Source organism: Mastomys coucha, unplaced genomic scaffold (assembly GCF_008632895.1).
Source record: "Mastomys coucha isolate ucsf_1 unplaced genomic scaffold, UCSF_Mcou_1 pScaffold4, whole genome shotgun sequence".
In the NCBI taxonomy this organism is placed as follows: domain Eukaryota; kingdom Metazoa; phylum Chordata; class Mammalia; order Rodentia; family Muridae; genus Mastomys; species Mastomys coucha.
Genome location: NW_022196910.1, coordinates 436,911 through 448,903, shown reverse-complemented (window position 1 = coordinate 448,903; position 11,993 = coordinate 436,911). Strand labels below are relative to the sequence as shown.

The 11,993-nt window shown below is 40.6% G+C and overlaps 2 pseudogenes; one reads left to right on the top strand and one right to left on the bottom strand.

Moving 5' to 3' along the window:
- Positions 1–10,462, top strand: part of LOC116076283 — a 14,092-nt pseudogene extending 3,630 nt beyond the window's left edge.
- Positions 5,757–6,111, bottom strand: LOC116076285 (annotated as a pseudogene).
- Positions 10,463–11,993: the final 1,531 nt, after the last annotated feature.

Here is an 11,993-nt window from a genome sequence, read left to right as displayed (position 1 = left end):
AAAAAAAAAAAAAAAAAAAAAAAAAAAATACCTTGCAGGTCTGCCCACAACCCAGTCTTACAGAGGCTTTTTCTAAGTTGAGGTTAGACATATATCTTTAAGTCAGTCTGTGTTGGTCTGATCTTAGGTAAAGACAGACATTTTTTTTAATTAGATGTTTTCTTTATTTACATGTTATACAATATCTCCTTTCCCAGGTTCCCCTCCAAAATAAAACAAAACAAAACAAAACAATCTCCCGTTCCCTCCCCCCTCCCCCTGCTCACTACTCCACCCTCTCCTGCTTCCTGGCCCTGGCATTTCCCTACACTGGGGCATAGAACCTTCACAGGGCCAAGGGCCTCTCCTCCCATTGATGACCGACTAGGCCATCCTCTACTACATATGCTGCTGGAGCCATTAGTCCTACCATGTGTACTCTTTGGTTGGTGGTTTAGTCCCTGGGAGCTCTGAGGGTACTAGTTCATATTATTGTTCGTCCTAAGGGCTGCAAGCCCTTCAGCTCCTCGGGTCCTTTCTCTAGCTCCTTCATTGGGGACCTTGTGCTCAGTCCAATGGATGGCTGTGAGCCTCTACTTCTGTATTAGTCAGGTACTGTCAGAGCCTCTCAGGAGACAGCTGTATCAGGTTCCTGTCATCCAGGACATCCACAATAGTGTCTGGATTAGATGATTGAATATGGGAAGGACTCCCAGGTGGAACAGTCTCTGGATTCTTCTTCCTTCAGTCTCTGCTCCATAGTTAGTCTCTGCAACTCCTTCCATGGGTATTTTGTTCCCCTTCTAAGAAGGGTCAAAGTATCCACATTTTGGTTTCCCTTCTTCTTGAGTTTCTTGTGGTTTGTGGATTGTACTTTGTGTATTCCGATCTTCTGGGCTAATATCCACTTATCAGAGAGTGCATGCCATGTGTGTTTTTTTGTAATTGGATTACCTCACTCAGGATGACATAGAGAGACATATTTTTAAGCAAGTGATTCTTAGTGTTTTAATCCTGGAATCCTTTAACATAATTCTTCTTTTATGTTGTTGTGATCACAACCTTAAAGTAAACATATGACAGTCAGGCAACCCTGAGGGACCCCTGCAGAAAGGTCTTCTGAGTCTCAAAGGGTTTCAGAGGCTGAGAAACTGTTTCAAGCTCCTTATCAGACTGGCTAAGGTCATTATTTTGTTGCCTCATAAGATAGGAGTTTTGTGGTCTGCTGTTTAGCTGTGGTATTTATTAGTCTTATTTATCTATTCATCAAGATCATATATTGATAAGGTCATTACAATAAAATATTTGATGAACTTTAAATTGTCTCATAGCCTTATAAATTTAAGCATTTGCTGTTTCTAAAATGTCCAGTTGTTAATTTCTTTGTAAAATTCCTAAACCTTCTTTAAAGAAGTTTAAAATTTCTCAGTTGTATGTTTTGCAGTATTGAAAAAGTACCTGTTTAAAGAGTGAGGTCATAGAGCAAAAACCAAGATTTAATAGTGTAAACCACTCAGTGTTTCCAGAATCAATAACAAGTGGGTTACTTTTATGTTACAAAGTTGCAGAAAGATTTTCTTTTTGTACATGAATATATGGAGGTACAGTTTTAATAATTTCATTCATTCATACACACACACACACACACACACACACACACACACACACACACGCACCCTTGGTTTTTAAGACAAGACAGAAATCATATAAAATCTTTTCCTGATTTAAAAGTATCTTTGGAGACATGTTTTCTTGGTTAGCTCATCTCATGTGATGCTGCCCAGAATGGCTCCAACCCTGAGTTATGAGTTTTAAGTTAACTTTTTTGATACAGATGTTACAGATTTTTAACTATACTCGATAACTTACAAGCCAATAGTCTATAACCAAGACATAAAGAACATTGTATACTCATACATTAATACCAGTCAGAAACAAACATGTAGTGGCCACATACATTTAGACAAACAAAACTTCCTCCAGCTATAATTTCAAGAGAAGATGAACTTGCTACCTGCTGAATCCAATTCTCACGGGCACAGTGGTTGTGCTGTGTGATTAGCCACTGAATTCCTGCTGTAGAAAGCTGAAGTGCAGGTTCCTTTTTAATAGCAGCTTGTACAGATCAGGTCACCTAGGCTTTATTGCCTGGTTCTGTTTCGTCTCTCAGGGTATCCAGGTCACACACATGCCAGGAGTGAAGGGAAAGCAGCTGGGGTGTATTTGCAGGATCTAGCCAGCTTGAATGCGGGGGAGAAAAAGCCTTGGGGAGATTCTCAGTGAAACAGCTCTCCTTTATTGGGGGTAACAGGCTGTATGGACCTTGGGAGGTGGGTAGGGATTTTCAGGGTGAGTGTACGTCATTGGCTGGAGCTGAGGTGCTGGGAACACTTCATCAGCATGAAGAGGAATTTCAGGTACTTGCTGGACGTGTCCCTATGAGGGAGAGAAGAAGCTAAATGTGCAGTTTGGCCTCCAGGCTACATGGCTATCTCAAGGGTTGCAGAGGGTTGGGGTCGTAGTCTCTATGTGCACTAGAATATGCAGACTCAAAGAAAGGAGGGCACAGTCCTACCTCCTGGTGGTCTCAGGACAAGATTTTTTGGGATTTGGACATGTCTCAAGCTCACTTTTGCTCCAGACTAGCTTCCCAAGTTGCACAACTTTCTGGCTTTAGAGTGGCTCAGGAGATGCAAAGGTGTGAAAAGAGCAGCCTTCTGTGAGTAGAATGCTCTGTCACCTGAGGCCATGGTGAAGGCCTTGCCTGTGTAGCTGCCGAGGCCCATGTCTGGGGCAGAGGGCTTGCAGCAGCAGGGGCTGTGTAGATGTCTGTGGCCTCTATTACTACCAGAAGCCATGCAGACATCCTTGGTCTGTGCTGTGGGTTGGGACCACGTTGACATTCAAGGGCTGTGCAGAGCTGGCCCTGCCCCTTGCCAGCTGCAGCACATGGGAGAGCCAGCCCTGCCCCTCGACCAGGCAGTGCAGTATACCTGACCCAGGTAGTGGAGTCATGGGCAAGCTGGCCGTGGGTGCATGAGCATGGGAGAGCTGGCCCTGCCCCTCCTTGTTGTTTGGAGGGGAGATGCTACCTCCTTCCTCAACCCTTGCCACCTATATCAGGCAGGAGAGTTGGCCTTGCCCCTCAGTGGCTGCAGTACTTGGGAGAGCTTGGCCTAGGCCTTATCTGAGCAGGACAGTAAAGCTGGTCCTGGTGGCATGGGTGTGGGTGAGCTGGTGGTGTGACCAACTTAGCTACCACTCAGGTCTGTATCCAGGGCTATGAGTTAAGTCAATCCAAAATCTACTTCATCTTTAAACTGCTGGGGCGCATGAAGAGGCTTCACTTGCAGATCTAAAGTTTCATGATCTCCATGACACAGAACAATAGGATATCTGAGGGGAATTCTAGTGAGGTAGTAGAAACCAGAGGACTCAAACCAGATCAATGACTCGTTGCAATGACTATTTGCAACTAAGATGTGTGGACAAAAGTTTATACTGTGAGACATATTGTACTGCATAACAGCTTCTACAACAAGATTCTTTTTGGAGTGGAGGGAGTTGAAAGGGCAGAGGAGCAGGCAGATGAGAGGTATTGGTGTACATGATGTGAAATTCACAAAGAATAAAAAGTGGCTGTCATGATTTGCATATGCTTGTCCTAGGGAGTGGCGCTATTAGGAGGTGTGACTTTGTTGGAGGAAGTATGTCACTGTGGGGGTGGGCTTAAGAACCTCATCCTAGCTGCCTGGAAGCCAGTATTCTGCTAGCAGCCTTCAGATAAAGATGTAGAACTCTCAGCAGGAGATATAGAACTCCTGTACCACACCTGCCTGGATGCTGCCATGCTCCCACCTTGATGATACTGGACTGAACTTCTGAACCTGTAAGCTAGCCCCAGTTAAATGTTATCTTTATAAGACTTTCCTTGGTCATGGTGTCTTTTCACAGCAGTAAAACCCCAAGGCAGAAGTTGGTACCAGGAGTGGGGTATTGCTGTGACAGGCCTGACCATGCTTTTGTTTGGAAGAATGTAGATTTTGGGACTTTGGATTTAGAAAGCAATGCAATGCTTTAAATGGGGTTTAATGGGCTATCTTAGTAGGAATATGGAAGACTTTGTTACTAAGAGGGATTTGAATTGTACAGACCTGGTCCAAGAAGTTTCAGTGAAGGATTCCAATATGTGGCCTAGAGACCATTTTTGTGGTATTTTGGTGAAGAATGTGGCTACTTTTTTGCCCTTGTCTGAAGAGTCTGCCTGAGGCTAAGGTGAAGAGACTCAGATTAATTGCACTGACAGGAAGTCTCAGAAATGCCCATCATAGATGTTGTTTTCTGGTTAAGTCTCATGAAGAGAATTTTAAACAAGTGGAGCAAGCTTAGAAAGGAAAAATAAAAAATATATGCTTCAAGTATTAAGCAGGCACCAGGAATGAAATGGAGTCTAGTGCTGTGTTCTAGGAGACAGCAGATAAAGGGAGATTTTTGGGGCAAGATCCTACCCAGCTAAGTTTAGATCCAGGCATGGTGCTACAAGCTTTTAATCCCAGGAGATAAAGCCAAGCAGATCTCTTGAGTTCAAGGCCAGCCTGGAAAAAAAGCAGGCCCTAAATGAAGAAAAACTTAAATCTAGGCTTGGCGGAACATACCTTTAATCTCAGTGTTTAAGAGACTGGCATGCAGATCTCTGAGGTCAAAGTCAGTCTATGGAGCAAGTTCCAGGGCAGCCAAGCTTAGGCAGTGAAGGTGTTGGAGAACAGAAAGCAGGTGATAATGTAATAGAACAAGAGAGCCATGTTCCAGTCCCAGCAAGCAGCAGAAATCTACTGTTTTGGCCATGTGGCTCTGGCTTTAGAGTCTAGAACAGAAGGGACGACTGGGACAATTGATGCTGGTTAGCTGGAGCTAAGAAATTAGTGCTGATTAAGAAGAGATCAGCATCACTGAGGTGAAATCTTCTGGGAAGTGTTTTCTGAGAACAAAGAAGCTGTGTTCCAGAGATAGCCAAGGTTGTACCTCATGCTGCCCCTATACTTGGTAATGTGTAAGAGTCACTCAGGTGGTACTGGTTTTGAAGACATGAAGGGGTCATGAAGAACAGGTAAGGTTTGTCACTGTTAGAGGCCATGGAAGGCCGTTGGTGAAGGTGCAGCATCAGTTGCAGTCTGTTCATAGCAGTAAAACCCTAACTAAGACAGTGGCTGTGGAGCATTTTCTTAGTGATTGATCGGGGAGGGTCCAGCAAATGTAATTGTGCCACCCATGGGCTGTTGGTCCTGTGTTCTGTACAAAGGCAGAATGAACAAGCCATGGGGAGCAAGCCAGAAAGCAGCAAACCTCTATGGCCTCTGCCTCCAGATTCTTGCCTGGCTTGGGTTTCTGCTCTAACTTTTTGATGATGAACTGTGTCTTATTTATGGTGTCTGTGAACAGACCCCATGTTGAAATGTGGTAGGCTGAGTGAAACCTCTCCTAGTTAGTAGGGTGTATGTGAACATTTGTCTTTTTTGTGGCTTTCATTGGAGTGCTTATGGAACCTTTAGGAGGAGGAGAGTCTCTGGGGAAGGGCAGTGAGTGTAGATCATCACCACACTTCATCTTCTTTGTACGTCTTCCCATGGTTCAAACTGAGCACGCTTCCTGTTCATGTACCTACACCATCTTCACCATTACACACTCCATCCCTGAAAAATGTAAGGTAAAATAGAAGCAATTGCTCACTAAGCTAATTTTCTGGCCTTATATGTTTTATTTTTATATTGCTGGCTGATAGAATTAATTTTTTAAGGGGTTGAAAGGTCAAGATTTTATTATCTTCATAACAAAATTGGCTTGATCACTTGACCTTTTCTCTTCTTATCTCCTCCTAGTTCAAAATGCTTGCATCTCTTAGATCTGCAGTTGGGCTCAACACACTCAAATCTCAGCACGATCTTCTTTGTAGTTTTAAGCCTTTTTGTGGAAAATAGGATTAGTTTACCCACCATAGCCACTCTGTTTCCTGTTATAGTGCCACTTTCCCTGGGCATACAAAGAGTCATTGCTCTTGTACTGTGTCACCTTGTGAGACTGATGCTTCCCATATTTCATGTAGATTGTCTGGTAGGTCTTAGGAACATTCACCATGTTTGCAGGACTTCTGTCAGCTCAGAAAGCAGAGTTAGGTTTTTATACATGTCTATCAGTTACTCCTGTGCTGAGCTTTGCTCACACCGTGACTTTGGAAAACTGGCAGAGGGTATCGTTTTCCACCAGGATGGCATGCATTCGTGACATTAATACTGAGGCTTCAGAATCATCGCATTGCAGTTTAACATTCTTGCTACCTTTGTGTATATCTTTGATTTTTAATAAATGTGCATGAGTCTTTTGCATATATAATCAACCTATGCATATAGATGTTATGGATGTGTAACATTTGTGCATCTGGTGCTCCCTGACGTGAGAGGAGAGCATTAGATTCTCTTGATCTGGAGTTAGGAATGGCTGGGAACTTCCAAGCGAGTGTTAGGATTTGATCCAGGTCCTCCGTTAAAGCAACGTGTGTGCTTAACTGCTGACCCATCTTTCTTCCTTATGCTTTTTGGTTTTGATTTTGGATCAGTATTTATTTGCCAATATGTTTGAAAACTCTTGATGTCACTTACAAAAAGTGCTTTCTTTTGTAGGAGTATTCTCCTTATAATTTAAACTAGGCCACTAAAGGTTTTTTTTTTTTTTTTTTTGAGACAGGGTTTCTTTGTGTAGCCCTGGCTATCCTGGAACTCACTCTGTAGACTAGGCTGGCCTCGAACTCAGAAATCCACCTGCCTCTACCTCCCAAGTGCTGAGATTAAAGGCATGCACCACCACTACAGCCTGGCACACTTAAGTTTTATAATAGACTATTATTGAGCTGAAGTACATTTTAACTCTTTGCAGGAATTTTGATTGAGCCCCTGAGTACTTTCTTTCTCATTCTTTTTGTTGTCATTTGTTTTGAGAGTCTCATGAAGTAGCACTGATTGTCATGGAAATCACTCCATAGATTAAGATGGCCTAGAAATTACAGAGATTCACTGCTCCTTGCCTCCTGAGGTCTGGGATTAAAGGTGTGCATCACCACATTCATCTTCTTCATTTTTCTTTTGAAGTTAGTAATTTTGATACAGTTTTGCTAGCGTATACTGTTGTTCAGTTTGAGTGTGTCTCTATTGTCTGTTAGTAGTCATTTCTCCTGCAATGGCAGGTGGAAGCCAGTGGGCCTGAAAATGAGAGATATGGTCCTCCTTTTCTGTTTACTTATAAAATGATATGTTGACTGCATTTGAATGTCTGTGATATGGAATAAATGTGTAGAGTACCCAGAATTATGTAAATATATTCTCAGTGAAATGTACATGTACAGTACAGTCAGTCTCACCATTTCTATTATGTGCATGTGTGGCTATTTTAGGCTGCAGTGACCTATGAGGATGTGCATGTGAACTTCTCTCAGGAAGAGTGGGCTTTGCTGGATCCTTCCCAGAAGAGTCTCTACAGAGATGTGATGCTGGAGACCTACTGGAACCTCACGGCTATAGGTAAGAATGGGAGGTTTCCTTCACGTTCTAAACAAGGGGACAAGTGTTTCTTGGTTATAGGTGCACTTTTGTGATTTCTATTGTGACAGAGGAAGAATGTGGTGAATAATCAGACATGGTTCTCAGGTTTACCAAAGATACTAACTTAAAATTTGCATACTATCCAATAATATATCATACATTTTCTGTTACTATATTTTAGGTTACAAATTGGAAGATCACAATGTTGAAGAATACTATCAAAGTTATAGAAGACATAGAAGGTAAATTTCATGTGAAAGCTGATATAATTGTATCACTGAAGAAAATTTACCTTTAAGTTTTAAGAAAAGCAACAGTGTAAATAAGTACAGCATTATGTATATTGAGGATTTATAAATTCTCATAAGACCATGTACTTAAATTTCAGGTAGTTGACCTGTGTTTATAAGGCATTCTTTTTAGAAAAAAGACAAGGAAATAATATCTTAACACATGACACTATGTTAGACATAACCCTGAGAGAACCACGTTGTAGAAATGTCTGTTTACTTAGTCAGTTCATCTCATTCAAGTATTATAAAAAGCATGCACACTGGTTAGGGGATTAGTGTATGTCTAAGACTTTATAAGCAAATAGTCCATAGTAAAGCTAGTGTTACTCATATACTTCTAGTGATTTTCCAAAGTGTAGTGAGAAGAATAGTTTATGGGAAACAAGAAGGTTGATGTTGTGGAGAAACCTTAATCCCTATAGCACATATCTATGTGGAACAAAAAGTTCACCTGTGTGTATGCAGTGTGAAACCTTTTGTTTGTTATTTCTCTTTTAATAGGTATAGCATCTGTCATTGTGGATACAAGCCTTGTGAGCATAAGGGATATGGAAAGAACCAATATATCTTTGCATATAACAATTTTCTTCAAATATATGATAGAATCCAAACCGAAGAGAAACCATATGGATGTACTCAGTGCAGTAAAGCTTTTGCAAATTTCCGTAGTCTTCGAAAACATGAAAAAAATCATACTAGAGAAAAACCCTATGAGTGTAGTCAATGCAGTAAAGCCTTTGTAAGTCGCAGTTCTCTTCAAATTCATGAAAGAACTCACACAGGAGAGAAACCCTATGACTGTAGTGAATGTGGTAAAGCCTTTTCAACTCGCAGTCATCTTCAAATACACAAAAGAACTCATACAGGAGAGAAACCCTATTATTGCAGTGAATGTGGTAAAACATTTGCACGTAGCAGCAATCTTCAAATACACAAAAGAAGTCATACGGGAGAGAAACCCTATGATTGCAATGAATGTGGCAAAGCATTTGCATGTCGCAGTCATCTTCAAATACACAAAAGAACTCATACAGGAGAGAAACCTTATGATTGTGATGAATGTGGGAAAGCCTTTGCAACTCGCAGTCATCTTCAAATACATGAAAGAACTCACACTGGAGAGAAACCTTATGAATGTAATCAATGTGGTAAAGCCTTTATAGGTCGCAGTCATCTTCAAATACATAAAAGAGTGCATACTGGAGAGAAGCCTTATGAGTGTAATCAATGTGGTAAAGCTTTTGCATATAACAGTGATCTTCATCGACATGAAATAATTCATACTGGGGAGAAACCCTATGGATGTAATCAATGTGGTAAAGCCTTTGCAAGTCGTAGTAGTCTTCGAAATCATGAGGAACATCATACGCTTGAGAAACCATATGAATGTACTCTATGTGGTAAAGCCTTTGCATATTGCAGTAATCTTTATATACATGAAAGATGTCATACTGGAGAGAGACCATATGTATGTACTCAGTGTGGTAAAGCCTTTGCACGTCGCAGTCACCTTCATATACATGAAAGGATTCATGCTGGAGAGAAACCTTATGCGTGTAATCAATGTGGAAAAGCTTTTCTACTTCGCAGTAGTCTTCAAATACATGAAAGAACTCACACTGGAGAGAAACCCTATGTGTGTAATCATTGTGGTAAAGCCTTCGCACGTCAGAGTCTTCTTCAAATACACGAAAGAAGTCATACCGGAGAGAAACCTTACGAATGTAATCAATGCAATAAGGCCTTTGTATGTCGCAGTAGTCTTCAAATGCATGAAAGAACTCACACTGGAGAGAAACCTTATGAGTGTAATCAGTGTGGAAAAGCCTTCGCACGTCGCAGTCTTCTTCAGAAACATGAAAGGAGTCATAGTGGAGAGAAACCCTATGGATGCAATCAGTGTGGTAAAGCCTTTGCAAGTCGTAGTAGTCTTCGAAATCACGAAAAACATCATAATATTGAGAAACTTAATGAATGTAATCAGTGTGCTAAAGTGTTTACATCTTTCCCACCATCTTCAAATATATGAAAGAAACCATACTGGAAAGAACCTCTGAGTGTAGTCAATGTGGAAAATACTTTACAAGTCACAGTTATCTTCAGATACACAAAAGAAGTCACATTGGAGAGGAACTGTATGAATGTACTCAGTGTGGTAAAGCCTGCATATTAGAGTAGTCTTCATAATCACAAAACATGTCATACTAGAGAAATCCTACGAAAGTACTTGATACAGTAAAGCTTTGGCACATCATTGTAATCATCAACTGCATCAAAGAACTTATACTGGAGAGAAACCGTAAACTGTAATAAATGGGACAATACCTCTCCATCTTATAGTCTTCTTCAAAGGAATAAAAGAATTCCTACAGGAGAGAAACACCATGAATCTAATACATGCAGTAAGGGCTTGCACAACAAGCATATTTTTTCTACTGAGTCATCTTACTGGTGCCTATGTAAGATTAGTAGAACCATTTTATCCTTAAAATACTGTCTTCTTTTTAGATTGTATACAAATTGTCACCCAAGTATAGAAGAACACAGAACAACTTGAATAATAAAACATACTTTCAAATGAAAATGATATTTATACTGCCATCCATTTTTATGGGTTATCTTATTCTGAGGAACAAATACTTATTCTTAACGCTTTACCAGAAGCACAAATTAGTCCAGAGAATTTTCCTCAGTGAGTGAAGGTAGCTGCAGTTAAGCCTGATGACCTGAACTCAACATCTGGGATACCCAAATACTCATGTGAGTTTGTTTTCTTCTCTGTTTCCTATGTGCACTACTGTTTCTAACATGTACCATTGTAGGGGAAGCTAGTGGTCTCCAATATCAAAAGGCCTGGTGATTCTGGTCATTTGCAAAGACAGTGTGACCAAGCTGCTAAAACGGTCTCAGATCTCAAAATGTCTGGTGCCTTAATTGTGAGAAATATTGTACTTTGTTCAGAAAACATCTGTTCAGGGTCAAAGCGTCTAAGGGAAATGGTTTTTGTAAATATAAACCAGAAAAACAGCCTCATCTTCTAGATGTGTGCAGGCAACGTAGCAAGGGTTGCTATTGGACCACTGAGTGTAGGTCCAACAGAGATCCAAAGCACTTTTCTTACCATTGAAAAATGACTTTGGATTCCTGATCCTAGGTCTTGCAACCAAGAAGTATGAGGTGTGTATCTCTTGTATGCCACGGGATAACAATCAGGCAGAAAACCCTCAATTAATATTGCAGATCTAATGCATGCTACTGCAAACAGTGCTGCTCTAGACTTGGCCATATATAAACATCTTACTCTATCCCGCAAAGTTTAATATTCCAAAATATCTACAGGGTTTATGGTCCTTTACCTGCTAGGACAGTAGGAATGACTTAGTTTCCTAAGGACTGGATTGACTTTCCAAAGATTCATTGTGCATCCAGGAATTATAGATGATTTTGAAGAGGAAATTAAAATTATGGCCTATATAAAAAATGAGATGCATTTTAATGCAAGTGATAGGATTGTTCAGCTTTACTGTTTCCCTATATCAAAGCCAAAACTGCACCAATAGAAAGAACAGAAGGGGCTGGAAGTACTGGAAAACATGTTCTGGCGAACAGTTGTTTATGATGAGAGGTCAGAATTAAAATAGCAGGTAAATGGCATTGAAATAGAAGGTTTGGTGGGTACGGGAGCAGATGTAACTATTATTTCAGAAAGGTCTTGGAATTCAGAATGAGCACTTCAAAAAGTTTATACATAGTTTCTGGGAATTGGGACATTATTAAAAATGAAGTATGAGATGGGTTAAATGTGTGGGACCAGAAGGTCAAATAGCAAACTTAAGACCTTATGTGGCTAACATACCCATAAATTTATAGTGAATGGATATTTTATAACATTTGGGTACTCAGTATAATATTCCTGCATTTCCAGAGATCATTCATAATGAAATTAGGGGTGAAATGGTAGATGCTCCTGGGAAAGGTATTGAGATATATATATTATGAAAAACAACCCCAGGCTGTGTCAATTGTCCAAACACACTTTACCATAGGGATGGAGTTTGGAGTTTCCAAATTTGTAAGTGAAGCCACTGCTGAAATTTTATCAATGGTCCTTACCCCCCCCCTTTTTTTTTTT